At 41.7% G+C, this 16,673-nt stretch overlaps 1 protein-coding gene across 3 annotated transcripts in view; it reads right to left on the minus strand.

Moving 5' to 3' along the window:
• Pip5k1b (phosphatidylinositol-4-phosphate 5-kinase type 1 beta) overlaps positions 1–16,673 on the minus strand; it is a 255,553-nt gene that overhangs the window by 197,963 nt on the left and 40,917 nt on the right. The window contains exon 2 of one of the 3 annotated variants that reach the window (XM_026781286.1): positions 15,834–15,921. The exons of the other annotated variants lie outside the window; for them this stretch is intronic. The gene's annotated coding sequence lies outside the window, so the exon portion shown is untranslated. The remainder of the gene's footprint in view (positions 1–15,833; positions 15,922–16,673) is intronic. 3 annotated transcript variants of the gene reach the window in all.

The following is a 16,673-nucleotide window of genomic DNA, read 5'->3' on the forward strand; positions in this document are numbered from 1 at the left end:
CCTCAGCCCGAAGAGCAATCAGGGTTCCCTGCCCTGTGGGAAGTCCAAGGAACCCCCACCTCCATCCAGGTGGAGACCACTTCTTATTGAGATGAAAATAAACCTTAAAATATCTCCAAGAGCAGCCAACAACTTAAAAGAGAATCACAAGAAACTAGGAAGCCACACCATGCTCTGCACACTAAAGCAAAAGATGGAACCAAACAGTACTTACTACAAACAAGTAACTGGACATTGAAAAGTCAAAAAAGGAGATGTCCATAAAAGGAGACAGTGGAAAAATGCACAGTGGCTGCCAGCATTCCCAGACTAAAGCCAGGCTTGCAGTAAATGGTGTCTAGCTGACAGGGGGTAGAGGAGCAGGGATGAGCCAGGGAGGCAGCCACGCCTGATGAGACCAGCCCTCCATCACTTCACCTGCATTCGCTCCCACTCCCATCCCTCCCTAAGAAGCCACCGAATGTTACACACAAGCTCAAGGTTTACCAGTGCACAAGAAGAAATCATACCAGTTTGACATCATCATTACAGCTGATGGTGCCCCTGTGAGCATTTGTCTTCCTTGTCTCTGATGGTTCTGTGTGAACAGATTCACAAGAGTCTCATCAACTTTGGAAAACCGATGAAATAAAGTTTATATAGCTACAAAGCTTCAGTTTGTATCTTTAAAACAAAACACAGAAAAGAAAACCCCTCAAAACAAAACTTTATCAGCACTATTATGCCAACACTCACTGGCATGGGCAGTGCAGACTTTGCCTAATTTTTTTTTAACTCCTGCATAATACAATTGTGATTACCCCATCAACAACACCTGCCAACATGTGCTGCCTGCTATTCTGTTAGGCCCCCCCGTCTGAAACATTTTACTTAGGATAATTCATCTGAAACTCTTAACAACTGTTTTACTAAATGGGGAACCAGGGAACAGAAAGGTTCAATGTTCTTTGTGTCCCCCCCCACCCCCACCCCACATAGCCACACGAATCTCATACTTGGGTCACAATGGCACAAAGGGAGCCCCCTGCTGCTCTGGATTCCACAGCCATGAACTCAACTAATTACAGATTAAAACGTTATATTAAAAAGGGTGGGCTGGGCCCACATTCAATAACTTCAGCCTCTCTCTCTCTCTCTCTCTCTCTCTCTCTCTCTCTCTCTCTCTCTCTCTCTCTCTCACTATAACATAGCACAATAATTATTTCCACAGCTGTGATGATTTGAATGACAGTGGCCCCATAGGCTCATAGGGAGGTGTGGCCTTGTTGGAGGAACTGTGTCACTGGGGGCAGGCTTTGAAATTCCAGGAACTTAAGTCATTGTCACTCTTTCTTCCTGTGGCCTGTTGATTCAGTTGTAGAACTCTGTGCTCCTTCTCCAGTACCTTGTCTGTCTGTGTGTGGCCATGCTAACCACTATGACAACAGTGAACTAAACCTCTGAAACTGTAAGCCAGGCCCAATGAAATGTTTCCCTTATTAAGAGTTGCTGTGGACATGGCGTCTCTTCACAGCTATAGAAACCCTAACTAAGACAAGAGCATTTCCATTGAACTAGGTGTTATGTTTAACCTAGAGATGGTTTCAAATATACAGGAGGGTGTAAGTTATTTACATGCAGAAACTGTTATTTTATGTTCAGGTCCTTAACCATCTACTGATTTTGGTGTCCCCTAGGGATTCTGGGGACACAATTTGAGGTTGTATCCATGATTCTTGCAGTACACAATGCTTCTGCACACAGCTCTTATTTCTCTTCCTAGACTGCTAGATTAGTTAAGGAAATCATTCACTTTTGTTTCTTGTTAGCCATCACTTGTTGATTCTTCCAGACTTGGTTCAGGTAGGGCTTACCCTCTAAAAGTCTTTTCTGGTACCCCAGCAGAGCCTAGGAGAGGTCAGGTACTCCTGTGTTCCTGCCACCATGCATCTAGTCGCACGGGACACAAGCATTGTGAATCAGTGTGCGAGCCTGTTCCTTACTGAGCCGCAGGTCTTCTCCTGCTGCTGCCAGGCCTCCAGGGGAAGGCTTGCCACAGTGATCTGTACAACTCCAGGAAACCTCCATTTGCACAGACCAAGGAGTGATGCAGTCTCACCTCACAAGCTGCAGCATATGGCAACAACAGAGTGTTCATTGCATTTCAAAGTCCTGCCACTGAGGAAGATGCACTCGCTAGCATTCATGGGTGATGGAAAGGCCCAGAAGAGATCTCAGTAAATGTGACACCGAGCTTGGGCACTGAGCTCTCCCAACTCATGTCTTTTCCTTCAAATCACTTCATAAGGGGAAGTTTACATGGCGCTGTCAACCTAAAGGCATGTATGAATCTTGTGGCCTAGTAGAAAGACATTCAGGAAATCTCGGCTTTAGCTCCTCAGCTTCCTGTGTTTTCTCGAGTTGTTAACGGTGAATTTTGAGATCTCTCTCCAGGCTTTTGATAATTGCATAATTAATCTGCAAATGGATGTGGCATTTCTACCCGAGATGTAAATAATTATAGCAAGAACCAGATATAAAAATCTACTCAAAAGAGTGGACTGGAATGCAAATGAGGATAGTCCAATGTTTCTATTTTAATGAGCATGTTCACAAGGACACTACGATTTTATATTCAGAAAAACAGCATAGCACAACTTTCAACCACCTGCTCATCAGATGAAGAAAAAACTGTCTCCTGAACTCGGGAAAATATTTGAGGCATCTAAAAATTAAGATGAGGTAACACATCCCTTATCCTTTATAAGGACGTGTCTTTCTACACATAGGAACACAATCCTGGGTTTAAGAAAAAGCATGCTGCCAGCTTTAAGAAACAGCTAGAAGGCTGGAGAGACAGCTCAGTGGTGAGGAGCACTTACTCCTCTTGCAGAGTGCCCAAGAGCCACTCCCAGTACCTATGTCAGAAGCCTCTTTAACTTCCTGAAGCTCCAGGATGCCCTGACCTCCAAAGGCACCTGCACTTGAGTTCACGGACCCTGAAAGAGGTACACATAATTTAAAATAAATATTTTTTAAAAACTAACAAACAGCCAGAAATTAGGCAGGCTCCACCAAATAGAAATACTTTAGTTATCCTAGGGTGCTATTTGTTCTAACTCCTTCCATTGACTCTAGCAAACTAATGCAGAATGAGAAGAGAATGGAGGGACAAAAAGCACCAGCTCTGACAAGATTGTCTTATACAGAATGGCAACGTGAGAGGCGGATACTCGGCTGACCTAAAATAAGATTATCCTGAATTATCCAGTGGGCTTGATATCACCGTAAGGCTTCTTTATATGGAACAGAGAGGCAGGAGAGTCGGTATTCCTGAGGTACGAGTGCAGACTTCTCAACCAGTTATGGCTGGCTTTGAAGAGGAAAGGAGGTTTAGGCCTACTTTCTAGATCCTACCAGAGCCTCCAGAAAACATTTTTAAATTTATATAAGTGAGACTAGGTTGGGGCCACTGATATTCAGAATTACAGGGCAATGTGTCACAGCTGTCAACTTGACACCAGTCTAGATTGGTGTATGGCTATCTCCGCAAGGCACTGTCCTAACTGGCAACTGGTAACAGTGGAGCACAGCCCACTGCGGGCAGTGCCATACCTAGGCAAGTGAGCCTGCACTGTGTAAGAAAGATGGCCAGGAGAAGTAAGCCAGGAGGCACCCTCTACGTTCCTGCTTCAGTTCCTGCCTCCAGCTTCCTGCTCTGAGCTCCTTCCCTGGCTTTTCCTGGACAATGGACTGTAATCTGTAAGTCAAATTAACTCTTCCCTCACTGAATTGGTTTTGGTGAGTGTTTTATCATAGCAACAGAAAGCCAAAATAGGACAGAGTCACTACATAGCAGGAATAAGGAACAAACACTGGAAATCTTACCTGAAAAAAAGAGAACACATTATTTCTATAATCTCTAAGGCGGCCATTCCTTCTCTTACCCTAACTCTTCATGCCTGTCCGTAGAAACGATGCAAAACACATTCAAAATTGTGTAGAATTCCGAAGTTTTGTACATACAAAGTTTGTTAAAGTTCACAAGGGCCAGACTAGCATAGAGAAGAAAATCTGAATGATTCAACTTTGCAACATTCAGGCCAGAGGCCTTGAGCCACGCCACACTCTGGGTCTCACAGAAGTTCACTGTAGGACCAATAGAAGAAGCACCCAGCTCCAGTTAGCTTTCAATTCCTTATGCTCCTAGTAACTAGAACCAACTGCTATCTGTAATCTGATTGTTGGCCAGACTGACCTCAGTCAACAAATATATCTGCACTCCATGCAGTAAATGGTTCAACAGGCACACTAAAGGGGAGCATTCTTTAGAGCGGTTGGTTCATAGGAGTCCCAAATGCTTCCCCATAGCCCGCCAGCTAGGCTAAGCTGAGGCGAGGTTTTGGCACTTGTTCATCTGATTTGAGCATATTTGTGAGCACCTCTGAGCCAAGTAGGCAGTATGTCCTTCAGTCCTAGGAGCAAAATGGATGGCTTGTTGTGCTCACAGAGTTTACACTCTAGGCAGAGAGAAAAACAGCGTGGATCGTAGCTAAATGTCAAGTTTCAGTTGGGAGAAGATTCCAGGAGAGTGTGCCCACCTTTAGAGTATGTCCATGGTTCTTGGACTGCTAAGAATTAGACAGGCCATCAACCAAAGGTTGTGAATATGACTTCCCTTCCCACAAAGCTCCAGCCTTCGCAGTTAAGGAAAAATGCCTTAGATGCAGAGAGTGCAGAGACCCCACTCTCCATTCTCTACCTCACAGCCTTTTACTGGGCTAGTCCTGTTTGCTTTTGTTTTTGCCTGCTTGTTGTTCTATAACAATTATTACTATTCAGCAATATTATATGTTGGTTCAAAGTTATGGAACAATTTTGCTTTGTAATAAAAATTATCCAAGCATTTTATTGTTCATTTGCTTGTAAACGGGGGACTTCCATTTATTGATTCCAGACTGGAATAATGGTATGTATGTATATATATATATTCATTTATTTAGAAAGAGTAATCTGGCTTTAGCACTTATAGACCTGGTTAATAAAACTTACTGATTTGAGAGAGACACTAGGTAAGATGGTTACTTAGCATTCCTTCTTCTCCTCTGTAGCTGAACAGCTGCTCCATCCCTGCAGAAAGCAGTGGACATGGCAGAGCCACAGGACCTGTGTGTGCTGTGAAGCTGATAAGTTTAGTGGCCATAAGTGTTCTGTCTGCCCAGATTGATTGACAGCTGTATACTTGATCCTGATGCTGGGAATCAAGCCTTGAAAGAACTTCCAAATCTCCTAATGTATTATCAAAGGAAACGAAACTGTGCAGCTCCTGGTCCACCCTGCCTGGCCCTTGAGACATTTCTTTTTACTATATTGCAGAACCCTTCCCTTACGGCATTGCTACCCAACAGTAGAATCCATAATACATAACTAATTTGAAGTTTTCTGGTATTTAGAGTTTTTAAAAGTATAAAGAACAGTGAAATTTTAATACTTTAACTCCATATATTAAAATATCACTTTAGCAGGTAGTTAAAATAAAAATAGGGAACTACACATTTTCTATTACATAATTTGCTGTGTAAGTGATGTCTCACCTCGGATATTAAGTTTTCATTGGAAATGTGTGGCTGTATCTATCTATTTGATAACGTGCCCTTTAAGTGGTCTGTATAGCACATTTACATCTTATTGTTTCTTCTCTCTGCTTTTCTTCTTCTGTTGTTTATGGCCCTGTTTTTGCTTCATGTACCTTTCTGTAGTATCCATTTTATAGTGTGTATGTGTGTTTTGTTTGCTTGCTTGTTTGTTTTTAACTATATAATCCCATTTGGTGGATTTTGAGTGGTTCACCTTGAGATTATAATACAAGCATCACACTTAAGATATATTGTTCTTAACTCAGTTGGAATATAAAGACCATAACATGTATGTACCTTTGCCCTCCTTTATGCTTTTATGGCATATCACATCACCGAAGACCTCACTAGGCAACACTAGTTTATTTTCTCTCTAACCATCACACGTATTTGAAGGACCAAACGAGAGCAGCAGTGTTCTTCAGATAGTCGGTATTTCCTTTACTTCTCTGCCTTCACTTCATACGGTCCACATTCCTCCTGGCATTATTTCCTCTTGTCTGGAGAACAGCATTCAGCAATTTTCTTACATCGGGTGTCCTGGATTTTCTTAGTTTTCAATCATCTGAGAAAATCCGAAAGTTCCGGAAGAAAGTTTTTGCTGGATATAGGCCTCTGGGTTGACAATCAAATAATTTTCTGTTATTATCATTGTCACCTGCTGATAGTGTCCACGATTTAGATCCCTTGGGCAGCCAGATCATTGCTCCTTGGCAGGCAAGGAACTGTTTTCCTCTGCTTCAAGGCTTTTTTTTGTCCCTGGGTTTCAGCAGTTAGATAAGGATCTGCTTGAGCGCATAATTTTCTGGGTTTACTCCGTTTGTGACATTGCGCCTCTTGGATCACCAGGCGTGTTTCAGAGACCCCCCTCCTCTTATTTACAGCCCCAGTGCTGTACTTGACTCCTTTCTTCTGGAACTCTGACGTCAAAAGCATTATTCCCCTGCCATTATTTCACTGGTCCTGAGGCTTAGTGTACCCCCATCCCCACATCTCTCTCTTTGTCCTTAGATTGTTCCACTGACTTCTTCGTCATGCCCCTTTGGATCCTAAGTCTTAATGGTTTTAAGTTTTCAGTTCTTGTATTTCTGTGCTTCATTTAAAACTTTGCTGTTCTACATATCCTTCCCCAGGCATAGGCTGAGGTCTTCCATTGTCCACCTGTTTCAAAGTGTCTTCTTCCTTGGCTTGTCAAACACCTTTATAACAGCTGCTTTGATGTCTACCAGAGAATCACAGCATCTGTGCCAATCTCAGTTTTGGTTTCTCTTGACTTCCTTTCTCCATCTGAACCGAGGATTTCTCCCCAGGCTGGGCCACTCTGCACTGCGTGCCAGACATTTGGAATGTTATGTTATGAGGCTGTGGGTCTGCGAGAGAACGGTCCATTGTGGTTTCCGCAGGTGACTGTCCCAGCGAGGCTCAGGCAGCCAATCCCTTTCTGTGGGTTGTGGTTTCAGTCAGTTGAGTCTTCAGAGACTTTGCACAGACTTTCTCTTTTGGGCACAATGAAGTGAGATGGGGACCAGATTTACTCTTTCTTCGCCAGCCTGGGGGAACTTGAGATTACGGGCTCTTTCCTTTATCTCTCACAGTCTGCACATAGCAGTTTCTGTGCATTCCAGCCAGGCTTCATCGCTGCATTCAGTGGGCGGGGTCAGAGTGAAGTATGTTTATCTCATCTTATTGGGAACTGGAATTTCTTCACTATATTTGGACTTCATAAACTTTGCAAATGAAATAATAGCCTCATATTCCCGTTTACTTCAAACATAGTTAACTGGTTTCCAGGGACTAAATTTTATATATATATAAACTATGTAAAAAGGCAATTTCACAGCCCCTCTGTAGAACTTAGTATTCATATATGGCTACAGATTACATTACTGACACAGTAATATTAGAACGTCAGATCGAAGCATCTTCAAGGGAAGGCAGGAATGAAAACAACCAAAGGACCACTTTCTACTATGGATTCTCTTGGAAAGAAGCAGGCACTCACATGTCCCAACATCTTTCTGCCAAGGGGAAGTTCCTGATTCTCTTTTAGTTAGGATAAACCAGAATCAAGTCTACTGAAGCTCCATCTTACAATCTTTGCAGCAGTGCTGGGCTCTTTCTCTTAAGTTTCCTTCCACACTACAAATGTCAAGTTATTAAGATACCAGATAGGCAGTCCAAGTCCCAGAGATGTGCGTCTACCAAAGACTACGGCTAATTGTTACATGTGGTTGCCACAGAGGGATGACCAGAAGAAAGATTAAAAGTTACCTTTCCCTGAGCTTTCCTTTTTGGTTGGTTGGCTTTCAGCTTGCAGATGGCCTTATGAAACCCAAACTGGATACACAGGACACAGGGCAGCCACCGATGCATTCTAAAGTGACTATTCCCATGCACAAATGTGTCAAGGTGACAAAATAAGAAGACAAGGAATTAGAAAAATCTTCACAGTGTTTCTAATTCGAGTCCTTTCTTTCCCTTGTCTTTTGACAAGCAAAAGGAGCAGCTATGAGCTTTTGAAACTAATAGTATACAAAGGAGGAAGACAGAATGACCTGTCTTTAAGAGTATTTATGTAAAATATCACATGGCCAAAGGCCCTAAAAAAAAGCAACTCTGGAATTTAATCTATGGAGTAAGGCAATGTGTCCTAGCTCCTCTCCACAGCTTTCTTTGTGCACAGCAGGAAGAAGCCACACTCTTAAAACCACGGGGTCAGTGCCAGATGACTGATCAAAGATGGCAAGGTGAAGTCTACAGGCAGCTCAGGAAACATGGTCAGCTTTTAGAGGCCACCCAGTAGCTCAGAGAAAGGGGGTATTTGTTCATGTGACCTTAAGCCTTGCAGGGGTCAGGCAGGATCACCCCAGCTTTGTTCTTTAGATTTGTGAAGGATGCATGGGTCAATGATCATTGGAGGACAGAGGGGTGTGGGGGGTGGACCTTGTGAAGCCATCCTGGGTCATCCCCAGGGCTCTGGCCATCTCTTTCTCTAGCTCTGAATAGAGTATCTTTCACACATTGAGTGAGTGAGGGAGGGAACCCAGGCCCAGAAAGACAAATATAATATGTACTCACTCATAAGAGGCTTTTAGACATAAAGCAAAGAAAAAACAACCTATAGTCCACAACCTCAAGAGAAGCTAGACAACAAAGAGGACCCTAAGAGAGACATACATGGATCTACATAGAAAAGCAAAAAAGACAAGATCTCCTGAGTAAAATGTCATGGGACAGGGTAGAAGGGGGGGGACATATAGCTTAATAAAAACAATAAAAAAATTTAAAAAAATCTCTTTCACTCCAGATTCACAGTCCACTAATTAATATAGCTCTCTCTGTTCCTGTGTGTCTGTTTCTCTCTCTGTCTTTCTCTCTCTTTCTCCCTCCCCCCTATCTCCATGCCCCATATCTAGATAGCTCGGGTGACTATAATGTTTAGCTAAAAGGATAGTACACAGTCCTGTAGATACAGTGCCACAACAATTAGCTTAGTTATAACCTTCAATATCCTCCACATTTAAATTGTTAAAATTGATGCATGTGCGTATGCTTGTGTGTATACGTGTGTGCATATGTGCAGCTGCCCATAGGAGCCAGAGAGGATGCTGAATTCCTAGATCTGCAGCTGCAGTAGTTGTGAGCTCTTCCTGTAGAAGAACAAGAAGCAATCCCACCAGCTGAGCCATCTCTCTAGCCCCCACAGTTCCCCAATCCTGAGGGGGTAAAATCCTATATTATTCACACAGCATAATTTAATTAAATCAGATATTTTTGCATGAAGGAGCACAACAAATAAGAAATGTGTATTCCTAAGAAAGGACACAAATATAACATAAATTAGAATTCCCCTTTTACATCGGCACCAAATAACTTTTTGCAAACCACTGCGGATCTCCTTATGCAAATGGTTACTCACAAAGAGACTGAAAATATCCACGCTGCTAACCCTAAAATGGAATCAGTACTCTAGACAAAGAGTAATTCTTTAGAAAGGGCATCTCTAAAGTAGGACACGATTAAACAAACATTTATCTTTCAATGTAAAATTGTACAGCTTAGGCATTGAGTTACACTATACATCCAAGGTCTTGCTAATTTTGCACAGAGAATTCAGACTGGACACAAGTCCATGTATTGCTGATCTACTTCTCTAACATGGATATGCTACACTTTACATTTCTTCTCTATAGATCTTTCAAAACCAGCACAGCAGCAAGTCAGGCATTTGTTAGATGTTCCCTAAAATAGACTCATTTACTGGGTTGGTGGGTCACCTTCCTGTGGGTAAGATCACTAGGCAACTGGCGTTTACCGCAACGCATCAAGTAGGTCACACATGAGTAATGTGTTACTGAGAACATCTTTTTAGAGAGAGAGAGAGAGAGAGAGAGAGAGAGAGAGAGAGAAACAACCTGTCACTGCCAAAGTCCTAGAAGAAAGCTACAACTCATGCATGACTTAAGTCTGTAAAAATATAAATGATGGAAACCGGAAGATAAAATTAACATGCAGAAATACTGTGATATTCCATCGGCAAAATGTAATAGCGTCACTGAAACTACAGTAAGCCACCAGGCAAAAGTTGAGTTCTTTGCATTCTAGAAATAACCAAGCAGCATATATGATGGGCTAAAATTCATGCTATAAACAAAAGAAATACTAACAAAAAATACTAAACAAGCCGTGGGAAGCCAAACAGAAACATACCCAATTGCCATAAGACTGTGTATTTTTTATGATAGGTTTAAAAGAAAAATGATGAAATGATGTATTCATTAAGTGGTATAACAAATGTTAAAGCTAAAGGTAAATATAAGAGTTTCTGCCTCAAAAGATTAAATATTGAAATATAAAGATTTAAATATTATGTAGCTTTTACTAATATAGCATCAGAGGTTTTCTTTATAATTTGACAAAATGACTCCAATGAAGAATAATCTTCAAGAATTCTTCTGAACATTTTTGGGGAAAAGATGAGCAAGCAGGTTTGGCCCATATTAAAACTATTTTATCAGCCAATAGGAACTGAAACCTATTCTGTTCCATTCTTTAAAAACAACCTGGACTGCTTTGTGGAAAACAGGATGTGATCACATTGTAATTTCTATATTGCCTGGAAAACTACGTTGGGGTATATAAGCTGTAGAAAAAAAGCATACAGTGGAAAGTACATAGGAAACATGTGAAAAGAATATGTAAGAATAGAGAATAAAGAGGGAAACCATCAAAAAAAAATAAAATAAAAACCCCAATAACCTGGAACACTGAGCATGAAGAGAGGCCTCTGACACAAGCTCTTGGGGGGTGGAGGTGGGAGGATCTGGAGTTGAAGGCCTGTCTCAGATTCCAGCAAACTCAGCCTGGACTCTTTGACCCTGTCTCAAAGAAAAAGCAAAGAAGCTTGGAATCAGTGCTCAATTAACAAGGCACTTCAAACCAATGTAAAAAGAAAGATTTTTTGAATCATGATGGTGGACTGCCTATCTATTTTGAAATGATCAAGTTAGAACCCTGTCTCTGGTCTTACAGAATAGCAATTTTGTTGTTGTTTGTTTTGTTTTTTGAGACGGGGATTCTTTGTATAGCCCTGGGAGTCCCAGAACTAGCTTTGTAGACCAGGCTGGTCTTGAACTCACACCTTTCTGTCTCTGCCTCCTAAGTGCTGGGACTAAAAGTTTCCAGAACCACTGCCTGGCTTAAAGGACACCTCCCCTTTTTTTTGGAGGGGCAAAGGTAAATTTTTAAAGGAAATAGCATTTCCTCCAAATTTTCAACTTTCAGCATGAAAAAATAAGCCACAAAAATTAAGGTAATCTTTACAAAGTAATAGAATGAAGAGACCCGTCTAATCGTAATAAAGCCCAGATTAATGGAGAAAAAAAGAATACACCTGATAGCATAGTATTATAAATCTCTCAGAAAAAAGCAAATCAAAAAAGGTAAATAAGCTGAAGAAATTATCTGTAACAAAAAAAAACAAAAACAGAAAGAGTACTAATAATTACAGTTAACACAGATGTCTGTGGATTCATCTGAAGAGCAAAACAGTCTCGAAAGGATAGACATAAAGTATGGACAAATGACATACAGTAGGGACAAATGACAAAGTATAGACAAATGACATAAAGAATAGACAAATGACATAAAGAATAGACAAATGACATAAAGAATAGACAAATGACATAAAGTAGAGACAGAGAAGATAAAGCAATTTGAGAAAAGAGTCATGTAAATGTCCTCAAATTGCATATATGCCCAAACCAGAGAATGTACAATCAAGAAATATTACAAGAAATATTTTTAAAATCAATTATTTAAAAAGCTCAACATGCTGCATAGTGGTGGTGCATACCTTTAATCCCAGCACTCAGGAGGCAGAGGTAGGTGGATCTCTGAGTTCGAGGCCAGCCTGATCTACAGCTATATAGAGAAAAACCAAAAAAAAAAAAAGTGATTACATGCAACTTTAAAGCAAGCTGGAAGCAGAACACCCCCATCCCTGGTCTAAATCTGGGTCAGTGTCTTCCCAGGGATAAACTGAGCAGTGCACAAATACCCTAATGTCTGACAACCATGCTGATCTAGTAATTGCATTTCCAGGAATCTGTCCTAAGGAAATGACCCTGGATATTAAAAGCATATTTCTGATAGTTAATGATTAAAATTATAAATTTCAAACAGTAGATTTTTTTTTTAACAGATTTTCCTGGGGAAGACTTACGGACAGACGAAACGGAATCTGCAGATTCTCTGAGTCACTGGTGCTACTCAATAATCTCATTATGCTAATCACCAAGAAATAACCATTAAAAATGCTTTTGAGTCCTACTTAGATGCAGAAGAATATTCACAATATCTTACATGCTTTACCCGCAGATTTTAAAACAGCATGTCTTCCATGCTCCTATCCTAAAGAAAATTTGGAAACAAACACAAACAGAAAGGATTGAAGGATGCATTCCAAAATGTTGCCCTCTTTAATTACTTATATTTTGTATATTTTCCACAATAGAAAGAATACGGATTCCTTTCATCACAAACAAGCAGACTTACAGTAGATTTTCCTTGGTGAAGACTTCCTAAGAATGTAAATGGGATTCGCTACTAACTAACTACTTTGGGGCTCACATGCCTTAGTCAGTGAGCTCAGGTACTAGAGCTCATGTTTAGAGAGTCTTGGATACCCTGACCCTTCTCTATTTCCACTAAAAAGCAAAACCAAAGGGAAAATTAAAAACCTATCTTGCTTGTTTTGGACACAATGCCACTCTCATCTTTGTTGTGCCTGACGATCCCTGCTCTTAAACCCTCTTCTATCTTTCTAGTTTGAACAAGTCAGGCTCCAGCACACAGAACTTAAAATACAACAGAACTCTGTCTGCGTTCCAAATATGACCCGTCCCATCTGTCCACAGCACTGTCCCTTCTTCCCCAGTCCTTTATCCCATCTCAAAACAAAATGAAGGAAAAAGAAGATCTATATAAAAAGAACCTGCAATAATACCCCTCTTTACAATGAACCACACCCAGTAACCAGGAAACTGGAAAGTGGAAACAAAGGGCTCAAAAGCAGATCTACTCTGGGTCTTGGCCCTTTAAATGGAGAAAGAGCTATTCTCCCATTCACAGAAGGCAGAAGTCCAGGGGACCAGTTAAAACACAAACTGGCGATCACAGTCAAGGAAAGACGGATGACACATCTTATAGCCGCTAAAGGTACGATGCTCTGCAGTATCAGATGGCTTTCATTGAAGGAAGAAAACAAAAAGAAAGAGCAAATTCTGAGAAACTCAAACTACGCAAACGGTCGAGAGTACACATTTGTATACATGTTTGGCTTAAAAGCAGTGTCCTGCTCTTGTTCTAAGTGGCTAAGCGACCCTCCCAGGACTTGGTAGCTTGTCTCGGAGCACAGCGACCTCTAGCAGCTCCAACATTATACAGTTCAGGTCTATTGCCAATAATATTTTGCATTATAAAGTTACTTAGAAAACAACTAAATTAGATACTCAATTCAACTGACGTTTTTCGGGCATCCATCATGGTAAAGGTATTCCCAATAACCTGAATCTTCACAGTTGACATCTATGTAACCAATACAGCTTCATGACATCATGAACGAGTCTATACGCACAGAATGTTACACACACTGAAATAAACTTCCAATGGATTTATTCTACGTAAAATATAAAAGATATTCTCCTAGTTAGCATTAGCTGTCAACTCGACACAGCTCAGGTCTATTTTAAGGAGTCTCAATTAGGGGACTGCTCTGATCATATAGACCAGTTGGCATGTCTGTGTGGCATTGGCTTGATTGCTAATTGATGTTATCTGCTGTGGGCTGTACAATCCCTGAGCAAGAGAGCTAACTGAGAAGAAGGCAGGGCGCAAGAACAGTATTCCTCCATGGTTTCGGCTCTGGATTTCTGCTTCAAGTTCATGGCTTAATTTACCTCACACAGATTGTGACCTGGAGATGCAAGCCAAATAAACCCTCTCGTCCCCAAGTTGCTTTCCCATGTCGTTTACCACAGCAATAGAGAGCAAACCAGAACAGATACTATAACTTGGGCAATTTTTAAATATCTACAGGGAGGCAAGAATATAGGTTTGGGTGTTGGCACTGAAGATATTTACATAATGTAATGTAAAAAAAAATTATGGCAAGGTGATCTTACTGAGGGCCTTGTGCATGCCAGAACTGAGCTATGCTCCCAGCCCCAGGAGGAAACATTTCAAAGAGAACATTTAGAATGTTCACATTGCTGTGAAGCCACAATTTCCCAGTCCCCAGCCCTTTCCTGTAGGGCAGCAGGACACTTTGGTTGTGAGAATCGGCCTTGATTCTGGCCATTTCTCAATGAAGCCTTGGCTCACTGAGGAAATGTCCCAGTCCATTCAGGTAATACAACCAGGTATTGTAGCCCTGACCCCTTCAACAAGTGTCTGCCTAAGTCTCTACTCACAAAGAGGAGAACCAAATAGCACCAGGGAGAGCTGATCCACAGACCCACCCACAAGAACAGACTCAACTCAGCAAATTTTACAAGCTGGATTCTTTTTGACCCAAATTATCCACTGCCTCTGCTCTCTCATTTCAACCCACCTTTGTGTAAATATACAGAGAATATGCAAAGACTATTTCGGGCCCAAGCTCACAGGAGGCCAGCCCTAGGTTGGCTGTGTGGAGCCCCGTTGTTAGGGAGGGCTTATTTGAAAAGTGACTGCCTATTGAAACTGATAATTACAGGTATGCTTCACAAATAAATTATAATTGTAATGACTAATTATAAGGTACCTTAGAAACAGTATTCTATGTTAATCACAAAATTCCTACTCTCAACATTTTCTGAGTATATCATACCGTTGACACAAGTCCACTTGCCTCTAAAACTTTAATCTTTAGACTAACGGTAATAAGGCTCCCAAGGCTCAGAGAGGCTTAACGACTTCCCCCAAGTCATCCTCTTTTTAAGAGGAGATCCAGAATGACAGAGGTCTGAACCAGGCTTCTTACCAGCTAGGGATACACCTTCCCTAAGTCTGCGTGCCAGTATTGATCGTCAAAACATTGCTAGAAAGAATTCCCACGGCGCTGTGATAAACTGGAGCCACATGGGGTAAGTTTGGAAGGCATTCCCAGGCAGGATACTCGGAAAGTATTCCAACCAGCAGTGCATTTGGACAGAGGTGCTCAGGGCATTGAACGTTGGGCTCGGCAGGACCCGAGTTATTTTTGTTTATCCATGTGGTAAACAAAACTTTGGTGGTCTTTCCACCCTGCCAAAAACCGGGGCCACAGAGTTCCCTTCAGCTCTCCCAATTCTTCACACGCAATTATTTACTTTCAGCGTCTAATAAGCTATAACTTGCAATAGAGTTATTGAACATATTGTCATTATTGCAGGCTAGAACGGAGGCTCTTGGTCTTATTCACGGCCCTGTCCCCAGGACACAGAGGCACAATGGCCTAGTCCCCAGCAGGCATACATTCCTCATCCTTATAAACATAGGCGACAGTATCTAGTCACAACACTCTCTAACCTTTACTGCAAGCTGCTAACTGCTGTTAAATATTTCACAGATTTGAATGGGGCCACTGACACAGTTCCTTAGCGAATTCAACAGCTCCATCGCTGTGAAGAAAGCTGTAATTATGGAGTAATAGACATGCCGTCGGCTTGTTACAGTTTATCCAGGGTATTAGCTTACGAGTTCAAGGAAGTCACCTGACTGACAGGTAGTCCACCCAGAGGCAGCAAGCCAAGTTTTCTCAGCTCTTAGGTACAGTGATGGGAAGCTGCAAGACAGGAGGAGAAACCAATGAAGAAGGGATATGTGACGTCAAGACGGGTATTGATCTTTTTATTCATTTTTGTTATATATATTTATTTGGTGAGGGGAGGAGAAACACGTGCCAGGGCGTGCACGTGGAGGTCAGAGGACAACTTTCCTTCTACCATGTGAGTCCCGAGGGTTGACCTCGGGTCATTAGGGTTGACAGCAAACACCTGTCATCACTGAGCCACCTTGCCTTGCCCATGCCACATTTGATCGTTGTTAACAGAAACGACTTTTGGAAAAAGGTTTCAAATGCCTGGTAATTGTATAATAGGTACTACGCAGAATGCTGTGTGATAAACTAATGGGGCAGTCACGTATCACTAATCTTCATGTATTACATTTTACTGGGAACAGCTTGCCTTAGTATGGTGCATCATTTGAATAGCCTTTTCATAATGAGACTGAGGTTCGGCGAGATTACCTAGGCTTCCCACAACCACACAGCTACTTAAAGCTGCAGTGAGGGTCAAGCCTCTAGTGATTTCCAGAAAGGAGTAATTAGTAATTTTTATCCACTAGGTGATACTGGCAATTCAGGAAGACATTTTTGGTTGTCACAATGGGGGAGAGGAACTAGGCATCTAGGGGGCAGGAATGCTACTCAACATCCCACAAGCAGGGGACAACTTCGCAGTCAAGAATTACCAAATGGGCCGGGCGGTGGTGGCGCACGCCTTTAATCCCAGCACTCGGGAGGCAGAGGCAGAG

Source organism: Microtus ochrogaster, chromosome 8, assembly GCF_000317375.1.
Source record: "Microtus ochrogaster isolate Prairie Vole_2 chromosome 8, MicOch1.0, whole genome shotgun sequence".
Lineage (NCBI taxonomy): Eukaryota > Metazoa > Chordata > Mammalia > Rodentia > Cricetidae > Microtus > Microtus ochrogaster.